This window comes from Neomonachus schauinslandi, chromosome 3 (assembly GCF_002201575.2).
Source record: "Neomonachus schauinslandi chromosome 3, ASM220157v2, whole genome shotgun sequence".
Taxonomy (NCBI): Eukaryota; Metazoa; Chordata; class Mammalia; order Carnivora; family Phocidae; genus Neomonachus; species Neomonachus schauinslandi.
Genome location: NC_058405.1, coordinates 111536175 through 111553425, shown reverse-complemented (window position 1 = coordinate 111553425; position 17251 = coordinate 111536175).

The window sequence follows — 17251 nt, the reverse complement described above, 5'->3', positions numbered from 1 at the left end:
CTTGTTTTGTGCCTTAATATGTGATCTCTTCTGAATGATATTCCATGTGCACTTGAAAAATGGTATATTCTTCTGTTGTAGGCTTGAACTAAATATATCTGGCAAGTCCATGTTGTCCAAGGTGTTATTCAAAGCCACTTTTTTGTTATTATTGATTTTCTGTTTGTATGATATGTCCATTGTAAGTGGGGTGTTAAAGTACCCTACTATTATTGTATTATTATCTGTTACTTCCTTTATTTTTGTTGTTAACTGCTTTATTATTTGGGTGGTCTCATGTTGGGTGCAGAAATATTTATATCTTTTTTACTATTTGCATGATAGATGTTTTCCCATCCCTTCACTTTCAATCTGCATGTGTCTTTAGGTCTGAAATGGTCTTTTTTTTTTTTTTTTTTAGATTTTATTTATTTGACAGAGAGAGACACAGCGAGAAAGGAAACACAAGCAGGGGGAGTGGGAGAGGGAGAAGCAGGCTTCCTGCTGAGCAGGGAGCCCGATGCGGGGCTCGATCCCAGAACCCTAGGATCATGACCTGAGCCGAAGGCAGACGCTTAACGACTGAGCCAGCCAGGCGCCCCTGAAATGGTCTCTTATAGGCAACATATAGATGGGTCTTGCTTTTTTATCTACTCCATCACACTGTCTTTTGATTAGAGTGTTTAGTCCATTTGCATTCAAAGTAATTATTGATAGGTATATACTTATTGCCATTTTGTTACTTGTTTTATGGTTATTTTGTAGTTTTTCTCTGTTCCTTTCTTTGCTCTCTTCTCTCATGCTTTGTAGGCTTTCTTTTGTGATATACTTGAATTCCTTTCTCTTTATGTTTTGCATATCTATTACTGATTTTTTATTTGTGGTTACCATTAGGTTTGTATATAACATTTTATGCATACAGCAGTTTATATTAAGTTGATGATTGCTTAAGTTTGAACCCATTTTTTACTCCTCTACGATCCCCCTCACATTTTAGATATATGGTGTCATACTTTACATTGTTTTATTTTGTGAATTCCTTGACGATTTATATAGATATATTTAATTTTACTACTTCCATGCTTCCTACCTTTCTCACTCCTCCTAATGATCTTTCCCTTCCATTCAGAGTCCCCTTTAATATTTCTTATAGGGCTGATTTAGTGGTCATGAATTTCTTTAATTTTCGTCTGAGAAACACTATATCTCCTATTCTGAAAGATAGCCTTGCTGGATAGAGTATTCTTGGTTGCAGTTTTTCTCTTTCTTTCAGCACTTTGAATATATTATGCTACTTTCTTGTGGCCTGCAAAGTTTCTGCTGAAAAATGAGCTGATAGCCTTATGGGCTTTCCTTTGTATGTAAGTGTCTTTTTTCTCTTGCTGCTTTTAAAATTCTCTCCTTATTACTACTTTTTGCTATTTTAATTACTATGTGTCTTGGTGTCGACCTCATTTTGTTGACTTTTGGGGAGGCTCTCTGTGCCTTCTGCATCTGGATTTCTGTTTCCTTCTCCAGATTTTGGACATCTTCATCTGTTATCTCCTCCACTAAATTTTTCTTGCCCCCTTTTCTCTCTCTTCTCCTTTTAGAATCCCTATAATGTAACTGCTATTACTTTTGATGGTGCCAATGTGTTTCTGAAGTCTATTTTCATTTTTTATTATTTTTTTCTCTCACCTGTTCAGCTTCATTGTTTTCCATTACTCTGTCTTCCAGGTCACTGATCCATTCTTCTGCTTCCTCTAGTCTACTGTGTATATTTAATTTCTGTTTTTGAGCTCTTCAACTCTTACTTGTTTTTTTTTTTTTCTAACTCTTTGTTGAGGGTCTCACTGAGGCCCTCTGTTCTTTTCTCAAGTCCAGTGACTATCTTCATGACGATTCCTTTAAATTCTCCATCAGGCATATTACTTATCTCTGTTTCATTTAGCTCTCTTGCTGTGATTTTCCTGTTCTTTCATTTGGGACATATTCCTCTGTCTTCTCACTTTGTCTAACTCTCGTGTCTGTTTCTATGTGATAGGAAAGTCATCTACATCTCCTGCTCTTGAAAGTAGTGGCCTTTTGAAGAAGAGCTCCTGTAGTACAGTGTCCCATGTTCACCAGAATCTGGCACTTCAGGAGTGTCCTATGTGTGTTGCATGTGCCCTATTTGCCTTCAATCCAGTCATCTACAATAGCTTTCTTTGTCTGTTGTGAGCAGTGTCTGGTCCCTGTGGTTTTAGTGTGCCAGTATGGGGTCACCATGGGCTTGATTTGGGTCAGACTAGGCATTTGCCAGAGGTGTGTTGCACTGAACTGCAGGATGCTCTCCCTGTGGTGTCCCCTGGGAGGATTTCATTAATGGGTGTGGCCTGCGGTCAGACCAGATGTCTGCCCCCATTGCACTGCTGGGGCACAAACTGGTGTGTGTGGTTATATTCCCCTTTCCCAGGGCAGGAATCACTTTTGAATTAAGTGGCCCCTGTCAGGCTGCTTACACACTGTCAGGCTTACGGCACCACTTTGGATGTTCTCTGGCCAAGGGCGTATTGAAGTGGCCAAGTGCACAGGAGAATGCAGGAGTAGGATGCTTGGTGCCAGCAAGGTCCATGCTGGTCTGCTGTGGGAGGGGAGCTTCAGCCACCCAGGGAAACTTGCTGATATTGGTCAGGTTGGATGGGGTCCATAGAAGTGTGTGGGGGTGGGGGCATGCTGGCAGTGAGCTAGGTGGAGAGTGTTGGTGCTACACTGGTTCTTGCATGTCTGTGTACCTAGGCAGGAGGTGGGGTAGTGAAATGGCAACTGTCAGCTCTTTTGTTCTTGGAAGAGTCTCCCAAAGTTACCTGCCCCTTCCAGAATATGCTCTGAAATTATTAAATAAGTCTCCTTCCTATATTACCCAGGTGTTTTTCAAACTGCTGCTTCCAAGCTGTATCTCAGTGGAGCTTGTTGTTGTGCTGTCTCTTTAAGGGCAGGGACTCAGTTTCCTATTGCTCTCTGTTTTTCCAGAACTGAGCTTGCTGATTTTTAAAGTCCCAGGTATTAAGCCCCACTGATTGTAAAAACTTGTGAAGTCAGGTCCCTCTGGACTTCAGAGCCAAATGTTAATAGGAATTTGTTCTCCCAGTGTGTGCTCTGGCCATGGCTAGGATACCCAATGTGGGATCCTCTCCTTTGCCTCTCTGCTCCCACAGCATCCCTACCTCCAGAAGACAGTCCCACAGGTCCCTTTGGCTCCTGACCATATCCGTGTCCTTTCCTACCCTCCCTCAATACAGACTCTTTTCTACATTTAGCTGTGGAGAGTCTGTTTTGCCAGTCTTTGGATAATTTTCTGGGTTATTTACACAGATGTGGGTGTTATCTAATTGTATCTGTATTATGAGGTGAGCTTAGTGTTCTCCTACTCTGCCATATTTCCCAGAAGTCCATGTCTTATTTCAAAAAGGTAGTGACAGTGCCTCACTGGTCCCTCAGTTCCTTGGAGACCTACCTCCAAGCTTCTAGGCTTCTCTATCCCTGTACCACTCTCTGGACTTTATCTACCAGATGTGTGTTTTAGAGAACTGATAGGTCCCTACATATGACACTGGATGTAGAGTCTATAAACTCCAATGTCTAACAGGATCAGGTTAGATGACATAAATGGGTGTATATGTCCTGGTGGTGATGAGGTACATGAGCTGTAGAACCCATGTTCTGTCAGAAGGGAGCAGGGAAAATATGAGTTTATGTGTAACATTCCAATTTAGAAATAAAGTTTCTTAATCAAACATCTTTTAAAAGACATGGGCCAAATTTTGGAAATTGGATTGGGCTCATGATCCTCTATTTTGTGACCTGTATTTAGAAATGATCTTTTCTTTGATGTTCTATTAAGTGGGATAAAATGTGATGATAATGTACTAGAAATTTCTTTTGAAGAAATGTTCTAATCATTCACAAAACAACTTTGCTTTCTTTTGCCTTTTCTTCTATCTTACTTCCGTTTTGCTTTCTTAAGATAATAATGTAAAGAATTTTATCTTGCTGGTCAATCATAATGTGGTTATATAGTCCATTATATATGTATTACATGAATATTAAATGCATACACATGTGTATATAATGTCATAATATATTTGCATATATTGTATAAGAACTATCACATATAATAGCTAATCATATGTTTATAAGTGGTTTGAAATAGACAATTATTCTCCCTACTTTCTCCTTCATTTGGAAATCAGGTATTTGGCAATACAAGCATTTAGAATATAATTATGAACTTGAGGAAAAAAGTTAAAAACTGTCATAAAACCTCTGCACTTTCTTTGGAAAGAAAAATAATTGTCATCTCCTAGACAATCATGTATAAAGTAAGGTAGCCCATTGGAAGGAGCACAGTGGAAAGATTGGGAGCTAGGATGACTCCTTAGGAGGTTGCACATCTAGCTTTTCAAAAGGAGGTGGGCAGGCCTTAAAGCAGAGATCTTCAACTGTCAGTTTATAGGCCCAATTATAATGTTCTTAAGTGATTTGAATCTAACGCCTTTCCAGTTTTATTGTCCTAATTATTGTAATACCAGCCAGAATTTTCCTTACTTAAATTATATACTAGGCCTTTGAAGGCATTTGAATTTGCATCCCTTGTTTTATTTTTTTAATTAATTAATTTTTTATTTTTTTTGAAAGCAGTAACAAAGCTTTATTAAGTATCTATGCTATCTTAGTTCATTAAAGATATAATACAGTGTTTCAGAAGGTGGGTTCTGTAATCAGGCAGCCTGTGCTCAAACAGGCTCTGCAACTTACCGGTGAGTGACTTTGAGCTGTTCACCTTGCCCCTGTAGCTCGGTTTCCTTACCCATTTAATGGGAATGATAACAACAATAACAATACTTAACTCATAGAATTATTTTGTGGATTACATTTAAATGTAATCTGCATCCCTTGTTTTAAATAGCTTTATGGGATTCAGAAGAAAAGGAAGACCTCTGTAGAGATAAGTCCAAGAAGTATTTCATAAAAGGAATAAATGCCAACTTACTTTTTTCATTTGCAAAGATCTTTGGGACCTGTTGTTATCACCTACCTTTCTGTATTGGACAAGATCATGTCTCCCCATACCTTTCTTTCCATGGACATCTTTCTTTTCTAAAGCAGTAGCCGCTGTTTTTGGAGGTTACTTTCATTCACTCTAAGTCTGGTTGAGGAGAGTCTTCCCAATTGGCCTGGTCTTGCTGTTCTTCAGAGTACAGAACATTCTCAGTTTGTGGACATGTTGGGTGGGTGGGGGTGTGTGTGTGTGTGTGTATTCATTTCCAATCTCTAATACAGGGGATAATGACAAAATTAGTCAAAATAAAGTCACAATACTTGAAGAAATTAAAATTTTATTGAAATTCTAGCCAGCTTTTTCAGTCTTTTTCAGAATCCTCTTCTTACATAGTACTGAAAACTTTTAATAATATAGAAAGGATTTTATTTTAGATCTTGTTACACTAAGCTATGTAGACTTCAGCCCAAAGTAGAATCAGATTAGAACTGCTGCTGGCTCAGTGGAAGACTCTACCTCTGATAAACCCTGTTTACTAATCTTGCTCCTCTTCCGGAACCCCTTTTGTTGCCCTCTCAAGGTTCCTGAAGGAGGAAATTACTTTTCACCCTTGTCCTGAGGGCTCTCCTCTCAGGGCTCCTACGTATTCTATAATCACTTCCCTTGGAGAGCCCTCAAGGTGGGAAAGGTCCTTTTCTATCTGGTCTAAAGCTCCCTCTCCTGATCCTCAGACTGTCCTACAGTCATCTTTCTGGAAACCCCAACAGAAATCTCCCTTGGCCCAGGTCTTTCTGTCAGGTGTAATTTCACTAGTGGGTTGTTGAAGCTGCTTTTGTCTTTCCATATTGCTCAGGTTTTTTCATTTATTTAAAATCCACATCTAATCTTAGCCTCCTTAGAAGACATGGAGTTCCCAGAAGGCTGGCTATGACACATCTCACAATGACTAGAGTCTCTCATCAAACTGATCAATTACTAGTTTTATTTATTTTATTTTATTTTATTTTATTATTATTTTTTTTTTCAAAGATTTTATTTATTTATTTGACAGAGACACAGCAAGAGAGGGAACACAAGCAGGGAGAGTGGGAGAGGGAGAAGCAGGCTTCCCGCGGAGCAGGGGGCCCGATGCGGGGCTCGATCCCAGGACCCTGGGATCATGACCTGAGCCGAAGGCAGTCGCTTAACCAACTGAGCCACCCAGGCGCCCTATTTTATTTTATTTTTAAAGATTTTATTTATTTGACAGAGAGAGACACAGCAAGAGAGGGAACACAAGCAGAGGGAGTGAGAGAGGGAGAAGCAGGCCTCCCGCCGAGCAGGGAGCTCTATGCGGGGCTCGATCCCAGGACCCCGGGATCATGACCTGAGCCGAAGGCAGACGCTCAATGACTGAGCCACCCAGGCACCCCAATTACTAGTTTTAGAGCCCCGTTCTCTGATGGGCCATGACTGATTCTTCTGTTTCTACTTCAGAGGGGCAGAGGCTTACTTTGCCAGACCACACAAATGACTGTAGAAATCAGCAAGTGATTAACCCAACAATTTTTCAAGTCATGTTTCCTAAAACCCTACTAATATCCCACAATCAAATAAATTTATGATACAGTGCATACTGTAGCCCTTTAGGGAAAGTCACCATTTATATAACTCATTAAAGGCCCTGTGAAGTCCTCCAGTAAAGATATTTGATTAGTTTTTATACCACGTATATCCCAACCTAATTGTCCATGGAATGACTCTTTTTTCCCCCATAGAAATACCTTTTAACATCTTTTACTATTCTGTAGACCATAGACGAGGAAACATGGATTTAATGCTTTATGGTGTTATCTTGCAATACTACTACTTTTCCCAATCAGTGCCCTTTCTCACCTTCTAGGTGACTGTTTCCCTCCATTGTCTCTTTCCTCAAACCTGCAGTAGCCCTTCCACTCTTACTCTGTACTAATGACTTGATTCTGACTTCACTCACTGAGAAAACAGAAGCTATCAGAAGAAAACTTCTATACCATCCATCACCAAATTTAGCACATGACTTGTACCTGGGCCTTATATGCTCTTCTTTCTTGTTACTGAATCAGTTGCCCACACTCTGGCATCAGGCCAGTGCTGCAACTGGCACAGTGAAGTCTATCCCTTTCTGGCTACTTGAGACTTTTGTTCTTACAGTGATGCTAGTTCTTTCTTATGTCATTAATTTTTCATTGTCTACTAGAAAATTTCCCAGCATACAAACATTTATCTCTTGTATTAAAAAAAGAACAACAACAACAACAAAAGCCCTTTCTTGATTCTCATATTTTCCAGCCAACATCCCTTTTCTCTACTCTGGTGTACAGCAAAACTTCTTGAAGGGACTTTCTATACTTACTGTCTCTACCTTATTTCATTCTCTCTATAACCTACTCCAATCAGGATTTTGCCCATAGAAACTATTATTTGGCAACATGGTCCCCATATTGCCAAATCAAATAGTCAATCCTCAGTCCTCATTTACTCATAGTCAGTCTTTGACCCAGTTTTCATTTCCTCCTTCTCAAAATACTTTTCTTTTTCTCACAATGCACCCCAAAGGATCTAGACATTTCGTTATTCCTGGCACAGCAGGAAGCTTGAGCTTTTTGTTTGCATCAGTTTCTCTTGTCCTCCATGTTCCTTGGAGTTGTTGCAAAGGCAAGCCTGAGTGGGTGGTGTACACACAATGGTCTGTGTCTCATCTCTGCAACTTTGAGCTCAGAAAACCCCCATCTTTAAAAGTGGCTACTAGCAAACTTGCCCTACCTTTGCCCTGTAGGGAGAGATATTTCTTGTCCTAGTCTGTAAACAAATCTGCCCTTTGCCCCAGAAGGAGACACTATCTCTAGCTTCCAAGGCTGTTTGCTATACAAATATCTTTGAAAGTTCTTTCCAACAAAGTTGTCACAAGACATGTAGAAACATCATAGGGAATTGTTTCCCTATCAATACTCCTTCTGTCTGAAGTTCTCCTCTCCTAAATATCTACATGGCTTCCTCCTTTATTTCAATCAGATCATTGTTCAAATGTCACCTAATTAGAGATGAGTTCCCTGACCACCATATCACTCTCTCATCCTCTTTATTTTTCTTTGTAACACTTAGCTCTGATCTTGTATTGCATATGAATTTAATGTTGTATTAGCTATCTGCCTTATTAAAATGCAAGCTTCATGGTGTCCAGAACTTTGTATATTGTGTTCACTCTTGAATCCCCAGCCCTTGGAATGGTATCTGACAAAGTAAGTGATCACTAAGTAGTTGTTAAATTAATGTATAAATAATGCTACTCAGTAACCCCATCCACCTTCTCAGTTATTTGGAATGAAGGGCTCCGATGCTTTCCCCATTCAAGGAAGTAATATTTTTTTTTATTATATTCTTTAAAAATGAAAAATAAGTAGCTTAACCACAAATAGAACATAAATGTATATAATCTGCACAAAAGGAAGAATAATGAATCTATCCTTTTGTGAATTATGAGTGTTCTCTGGATCTTGGGTAACAATACAGGGAAGTGTATAATACATTTTAGAATGATTTCCAACAAAAGTGGTTAAATATTTTTAGAAAGCCTTAAATCTTTAAGAAAAGCTTCAGTTATCAGTAAAAATTTACTAACATAAAATATAACTTTATGTAATTAACTTGGTTAATGAATGAGTTGTTCTCTATTGAATTATCTGGCTCGGTCCCTGACAGGGCATACTAAAAATAAACAGTATGACTTTGCTCTAACCTAGCCTTGCAACTAGGTTAAAAAAAATACACAGAATTGATTCACATAATTTCCACATAGCAGCTATGTGTCCTAACCACAGAATCCTTAGCAAGTATCTTTTTTGTTTTTAAAAGTCTCTGTCCTCTGTCTGATTTATTTAAGACCAAGGTTCTGATTCCATTCAGATACTTGCCCCATTGACTGCTATTGGTCTGACTTCTCACCTGCGAGGCAGCAATCATTTAGTCCTGAGCACAGATCTAGGTGGTCTTTTTTAGCTCTCAAACTTAAGATTTTTTTTTTCTTTTTCCCAGTAGAGTTAGCTAGGGTGAAGCTGATGAGCTGCTACCCAGTCTACACTAGTTCTTCGGTGGATTAGAAGCTCAGGAATAGGAAGACAAGATTTCACCAGCAGCATACCAGGAAGCAGAGCTCTAGGGCCTATGGCTGCATCGCTGATTGAATCATCCGTGTGCCTGGACAGCAGGCAGGCTGATTTCAGGCCACCATATGGGTGTGAGGCCTGGCTGTGTTCTTCTCCCGGACTTTCCTCTGGGTGCTAATTGCTTTAGTGAGAGAGATCTGTGCAAAGCAATTAAACAGCCCCTTTCTCCCACAGTCCTAGTTCTCAGAAGCTAAGGGCTGGGAGAGGGCTCCTGCTCTCCCAGTGGGTTGCAAATTGCTCAGAGTGAATAAATACATTTGTTCACTTTTCAAACTGTGACCAGCCACCTGGTCTCTTGTGTTGCTCTCAGAGCAGAGAAGGCAGATGACGGGCTCCTAGTCGCTGAACTCCAGCCTATAAAAATGCTTCACCGAGCTCTGAGCTATTTTTGCAAGGACATCTGTTGCCAAAAAAGAATTTTAATTAAGCAAAAACACATCTCTGTTTTGTCCATGGCAAGGAGGCTTGTGAAAGCTTTCTTGTCTCAGATGCATGCTAAATCTGGAGAAATGAAAGCTTTAAGGTATTTTGTGAGGGGTATTTTGCTGCTCAGTTTGAGGGACACAACAGATTTTCCATGGGAAGGAAATTATTGGAAGTGCATGTTTGTGCTTTTCAAACTAAGGCCCAGCCTGCATTAATAATTAATTATACGTAATATAATCTGACATGTTACCCCATGGTTTGATAAAGTCGAAAGCTATTTCCACAAGGCAACTTGCCAGTTCTTTTGCTCTCATCCAATCTTCTTTCCAGGTGATATTCATCATTTTAACATCAAGCTTCCAGAATACCACATTAACACATAGATTAGAGGACCCAGTGCTGTGCTGTTATAACTAGTCTAGATAAAATTGTCCAATCAGAAAGGGAAAAAAGTAATAAACGAAATTGGAAAGCAGGTTGTAGACATTGTTACTGCACAAATTGCTTAAGATTGGGTTAGAAAGGGAGGAGGCAGCCTTTCTCTAGTTTTCATAAAAGCAATTTTATTGGGTATTTTCCCCCCTCTTCAAACACTGACATATGGTAGATAGAAATCCTTCAAATATGAAACTGATTCTGTAACCATATAGCCTTCAAGCCCCTTAAGTGCCTTCAGGGGCACCCTCTTTGGCAGCACGAGCATATCAGGCTGATTATAAGAGGGGCACTTTCAAGTAGCAGGTACCAAGGGAGATTGCTGGACAGCACGACGGAATGATTCCTTGATAGTATTAAGACTGTTTCTAGACACTTCTATTATTGGCTGGGCACTCTTTGCCCTCTTGGAGGGTGGACAGAGATCATCTAGGTTAATGTAGCAAGGTGTATTTTTTGAATGACAGGATCTTTGTAGACCAGAATCTAGCCTTTACACAGGATTAGAATACAGAATCCCATGTTGCACATCAAATTTAGAATGTTTCTCTCTACTCTGGAAACTCTCTTACAATTCAGTACTCACTTTTGGAGATGTACACATCATAAGGAAAAAAAAAAAAGAATCCTTTCCTACGCCTCTACCCTCAGCACGTACCCATTTTACACAAAGCTTTCCTATTGGACTGCAGTGTTTATGTGTTCTACTCCAGCATAGTATTTCATATTGACCCACTAGGTTTTCTTTTTTTTTTAATTTTCCTTTCAAAGAAGATGGTTTTGTCTGTGATTGCTAAGAACTATCCCCCTTCCCAGTGCTTAACAAGATTTAACTTTGTTCTACCTAATCCATAATATAAATAAATAGAGCATGCATCTCCCAGGTCCCAGTCCCTTTGCCTAAAGAAATATTTATAGAATTAAAATATATATCAAATATATATATATATATATGTATATATACACGTGTGTATGTGTGTATGTGTATGAATGTATACCTCACTAATTCTTTCCACACTTACCAATTTTGTGGTGACTCTTCTGAGGGCAGTAAGTGATAGCTGCTTATACAAATTTAATTTAAAATTTGGGTTTCAACCTAATTTTCTTTAGGCTTTGGGCTTGCCATTTCCTGGTCTTATTAGTGAGGATGTTTTGGTTATGAGAATAATCCATCAAAAAGCAAGTTAAGAAGAAAAGGGAAATTTATTAGCTAACAGAACTGTCAACTCCCAGGTTAAAGACTTCAGAAACTGCTAGAGCCAAGGCCTCCATCAATATCAACGGAACTCGGTCTATTCTTTCATTTGCTTTCCTTTACAATGACTTTTCTTCAGGCAGGTGTTTCTACATAATGGTGTCAAGCAGCTCCCGCTTCGATCTACCTTTGCAGTACTTCCTTTCCTGTTATTCTAGCAAAGGGCTAGACTCTCAGTACCTTGGTTCGAATACAGCCTGATGTGGATTGCTGAGGTTTCTATTCAATTGTACCACCTACAAGCTATTTGACATCTGGCAGGAAACTGACCCTCTGTGCTTCAGTTCCCTCATCTGCAAATTGAAGATAATAATAGTTTCTACTTTTTTAGCTTGTTGGGAGTTTATGCTATATATGCCAAGCATGTAACAAGTTTTAATGGACATTATATTTAATCACCATCCATGAGCTTTATTACCATGGTCAGGGGGTAGAAAACATTGATTGGACATAACTGGGTCATGTGTCCTTATTTAAAGACTTAGATGAGATCTTCTCCCTGTTAAACCACTAGGACCAATAATCAAAAGGGAGTAATTTGGTTGTCTCTTATAAGACAAAATAAAGGATGTCAATAATCTTAGTAATATATTCAACTAGCTGAGGTACTCTGCAATATTGGTATCACTTGGAATCTAATCAAGGAAAATGGTGGAAGTAAAAATGTTTTTGAAATGACAAAGCACAGTGAAAATTCAATGTGATTGGGTAAATGACTTGTTCTAGGGACTCAATAAAAGCACAACACTGTCTTAAATCCTTAAAGTGGATACAGAGCAGATCTGGCCCCTTTTGTCACGTACTTCACCACAGTATTGAGAATACAGACATTTAGATACAAATCTGACATAGGTTCAATAAGAAACAAGGGCAAAAGGTCATAAAAACTAACACTGTTGAGGTTGACAATTATTAAGAAATCAGAGTAGCTAGTTGTAATCAGAAAAGACTTATTCAAGAAAATCATTTTCTAATGGAAATTTGAAACCTCCAAGTAAAGTAGTATTGAACTATTAACCCTCAAAATAATTTTTCAACCCCTCCATAATATTCAACTCAACTTGAATCTAAATTAAAGGAACAATTCAACCATTTGACCAATCATCAAAACATTTAACCTGGCTTAGGCACTGTGGACACTTTCCTCAGCCAAGTTATGATATTTCGTCATGCTGGTTTCTTAGGAGTGATCACAGGGCCATACCAATTTCTCACAGCACATCAGAATCTTTGGGAATGGTGGGATAAAAGATGAAAAGCCTTTGTGTCCATCTTTAGTATCCCCTCATCTTGCTCAATGTGTTTTCATGTATTACAAGTGGTCTGTTCTTTCATTTTCTGAATACATGATAATACATGAAAGAAAAAGTTAATGTTTTACTTGTTGACCATGTTTATTCATGTATTTTTGAAGGCAGTCTGTTCAGCTGTTGATACAGTAATGTCAATTGAGATTATCTTTAGGAAATCATGTGCTAACAATTGCCCATTTACTTGTAAAGATAACAGCACAAAAGTGATGGGTCTTTGGATGGCTGCTCTATCCCAGAAACAGTCTATATAAAGAATACAGTATAGTCTTCAGTTAGGCCATGCCCTTTGCAACAGTGAATATTTAGTCTTAGTTGTTACATTTATGGGAGCTGCTAAAGCCATTACATAATTACAGTCTCCAGCTACACTATATTTTGTGTAGCTTTATTATTATAAAATAGCCCCTGCTCTTTCATCCTTACAGTAATAATGTGAAGCAGTAGCTATGCCAAGGGGTGATTCCTGGAAGATCATCAACTGCACTCATATACAGGCCTTCAATAAAAAGGCATGCTAAGTAAAATATATTTTCAATATAAGTACAGCTTCTAGTCAAAGCCTCTCCTAAGTCACCCCAAATAAACATTTAATATGAATAAAAAAGTGTCTTAGCTATGTAGACTTGGTTTCAAGACAGATTCCCTGGTGCTCAAGTTCCAACCTGATAACCACTCACTGCCAATCTCAAAAGAAATTGTGGAGGGGCACCTGGGTGGCTCAGTCATTAAGCGTCTGCCTTCAGCTCAGGTCATGATCCCAGGGTCCTGGGATCGAGCCCTGCATCAGGCATCCTGCTCAGCGGGAAGCCTGCTTCTCCCTCTCCCACTCCCCCTGCTTGTGTACACTCTCTCGCTGTCTCTCTCTGTCAAATAAATAAATTAAATCTTTAATAAAAAAATAAAAAATTGTGGAGCTACTATTGGATAGAAGCAAATGGTATAATCACTTTAATACTGGAGAATGTGGGACAGACTTGTACAAACTGAAATGGGGACTTCTCTGTTCTATTTTTTTTTTAACTCCTAAATGTGACAGTGCTTAGGAAAGAATGCTGTAGCTTTTAGTATGAAAAACAATATTCAAGGTATAACCTAGCCACATGTGGGATTAAACATGGGTGGGATTTTGCACCAAGTTACTGAAGGTTGTGATCTTAACAAAATTCAAGTGAAGGTGATTAGACTTCCAGAATGGTGGAGTAAAGACCTACAAAAATTCACTCCTTCATAAAAGCAATGTGAACATTGCAAAAATTATCAAAATCAAAATTTTAAAATTCTGGAAATTAACCAAAGTCTTGAAACAATCTACAGAGAGTTTATCCAAGAAACCCAGTGAATCTTGGTAAACACAGTGAGCTTTCTGGAATTTTAACATGCCCTATTTTAATAGCTCTCTCCTTAGTTCCACAGTAATCTTGAAAGGCAACAACCTTGCAATCACTATAGCTATGGAAACAGCAGTCTAACATCCATAGGAAAGGGCAGAACTAACTTGGAGCTCCCCAAGTTCAAAGATCTATAGAAAGCCATGTCTATGTAACCAAATAAAAGTAGAAGAGTATGAGAATGACATCTTGCCAATATAGAATATCAAAAAGAAATTAATTTTTTTTAATTCAGCAGTTGAAAGGTGTACAATAAGTGAAAGGAAAAAATTCATTGGAGGTGCTCACCAGTGATTTGAATTGAAAACTTTCCAAAATTGGATGAAAAGCATTAATCTGAACATCCATGAAGCTCAATGAACTCCAAGTAGGATACACTTGATGAGATCCACATGGAGACACATTATAATCAAACTGACAAAAGCACTATTTAACATAAAAGTAAGCAGTAATAAAGCAATAAAAAATACATAAGATATAGGAAATTAAAAAATGTCATCTGTAAACCCTTCCTTATAAGTAATTATATGAAATGTAAATAGATTAAACACTGCAATCACAAATCAGAGATTGGAAGAACGAAAAAAACACATTACTTAACTACATGCTATCCATAAGAAACACACTTTAGAATCAAAGAGACAAATGAGTTTAAAAGGAAAAAAGATATACCATGCAAAAAAGAGCTGAGTGGCTATATTAAGATCAGACAAAATAGAATTTAAGACAGAAAATTACTTGAGACCAAAAAAAAAAAAAAAAGATATTTTATAATGAAGAAAGTGTCCATTTGGAAAAAAATCACAAATATAAAAATATATGCACCTAACAGCAGAGCCTCAAAAGACATAAACAAAAGCTGATAGAACTGAAGGGAAAATATATATCGTTCAGAAATAATTTCTGAAGACTTCAGTATTTCACTTTCAGTACTGAAAAGACTAACTAGATTGAGGATCAAATGTAATGATGCTCAATATCATTAGTTATTAGGCAAATAAAAATCAAAACTACATTGAAGGAGGATTCTGTGAAGATTGCTGAGTAGGAGACACCAGAAATCAGTCTCCCCAACTAGAGAATATTTGTACTGACAGAATCTGACTAATGTAACTATTTTGGAACTCTGTAATCTACTGAAGTCTTGCACTTTCTAGGAGAAAGCTTGGACAGTAACTTGTCATTAATTTTGGTCATTTTCAGCTCTTAACATGGTAGTAACCACCTGTTTCCCATTCCCAGGGTATGGTAGGCAAACTTATGCATATGTTTGTCCTTTAAATGAGCCTTTAAATGTCCTTTAAATGGAGCAGCTTATCCACAGCTTATGCAAGTCAGGGTGGACAATAAGGACTCTGTCCTCCAAATATTGAGGATCTCTGCTCTTATCACTAATTCTGCTTCTGATCATGGAGGAGCAGATAGAGTGTTGGGCAGCCATTGTTGCAGGCCCCTCCATCTCCAGCTTTAGAGAAATTCCATGGGATATGAAGGATTGTTATGCTTTTTTCTCCCTTCACTTTTCTCTTTTTCTCCTTTTCGTGTACCAGATATTTAAGGACAAAGACATTCAGAAGTAACCACATATATGAGGGAATGTAGAAAGTCACGACGCTTGCCTAAGGAAAGGTATTGTCTCAGGGAAGACCTGAGAAGACCTTAAGTCTATACATCAGACTGATCCATGGGACACAGCCACTCTACAACAATAAGCAAACAAAACCAAAATGGTAAACCCTGGGGAAAGGGAGAATTGGATCTCTAGTTACCACATTATAAATTCCAAATGTCTGGTTTTCAACAACAACAAAAAATAACAAGGCATACAAAGAAATAAGCATGTCTCGTTTAAAGGAAAAAATAAATAAATCAACAGAAACTGCCCCTGAGAAAAAAACAGATGGTAGACTTAGGAGTCACACAACTGCTTTAAAGATGCTTAAAGACCTAAAAGGAAACATGGAGAAAGTCAATAAAATTATGTATGAACAAATCAGAAAATCAATAAAAAAAGATAGAAAACATTAAAAAAATTCTGAAGCTGAAAAGTACAATAACTGAAATGAAAAATCACTAAAGGGACTCAAAAACATATTTGAGTACACAGAAGAAATAAAGTGAACAGAGTCTAAGGGCTTTGTGGAATACTATCAACTAGACCAACATACATATTTTGAGAGTCCCAAAAGGAGAAGAGAGAAAAGGGCAAAACATTTAAAGAAATAATGGTTGAAAACTCCTCAAATTTGATGAAATACATTGATTCAGACATACAAGAGGCTCAACAAACTCCAAACATGATAAACTCAGAGACCCATACCAAGGCACGTTATAATCAAACTGTTGAAAGACAAAGACAAAGAGAATTTTGAAAGCAGTAAGAGAGGAGGTACTTGCCACATAAAGTGATTCCCAATAAGAATATCAGCAAATTTCTCATCAGAAACCTTGGAGGGCAGAAGGAAATGGGTTGACCTATTCAGAGTGCTGAAGGGGAAATATTATCAGCCAAGAATTCTATATATAGCAAAACCGAGGGAGAAATTAAGACATTCCCAGATAAACAATAGCTGAGGGAGTTTGTTACCACTAGACCTGCCCTATAAGAAATGCTAAAGGGAGTCCTTCTGGTTGAAATGAAAGGACACTAGACAATAACTTGAAGCCCTAGGAAGAAATAAAGTTTTCTAGTAAAGGTAAATAGATGAACAAGTATGCTATGGTTTGAATGTTTGTGTCTCTCTCTCCAATTCATAAACTGAAATCCTAATGCCCAACATGATGTTTATTAGGAGATCAGGCCTATGGGAGATACTAGGTCGTCAGGGCAAAGCCCTCATGAATGAAATTATAAAAGAGATATGAGAGAGATCCCTTGCCCTTTCTACCATGTGAGGACACAATCAGAAGACACTAGCTATGACCCAGGAATAGAGCCTTTATCAGAACATGACCATCCTGGAAACTTGATCTTAGATTTCCAGCTTCCAAACTATGAGAAATAAATTTGTTTTATTTACAAGCTACCCAATCTGTGGTATTTTGTTACAGCAGCCAGAATGGACTAAGACAGACTATAAAAATTGGTTTTATTCTAATTTTTGGTTTGTAAGTCCACTTTTTGTTTTCTACATAATTCAAGAGACTAATGCATAAAAAACAATTACTAGTCTTGCTTTAGTCATACAATGTATAAAGATGTAATTTTGTGACATCACTAGCTGAAAGGAGTGGAGAGATAGCTA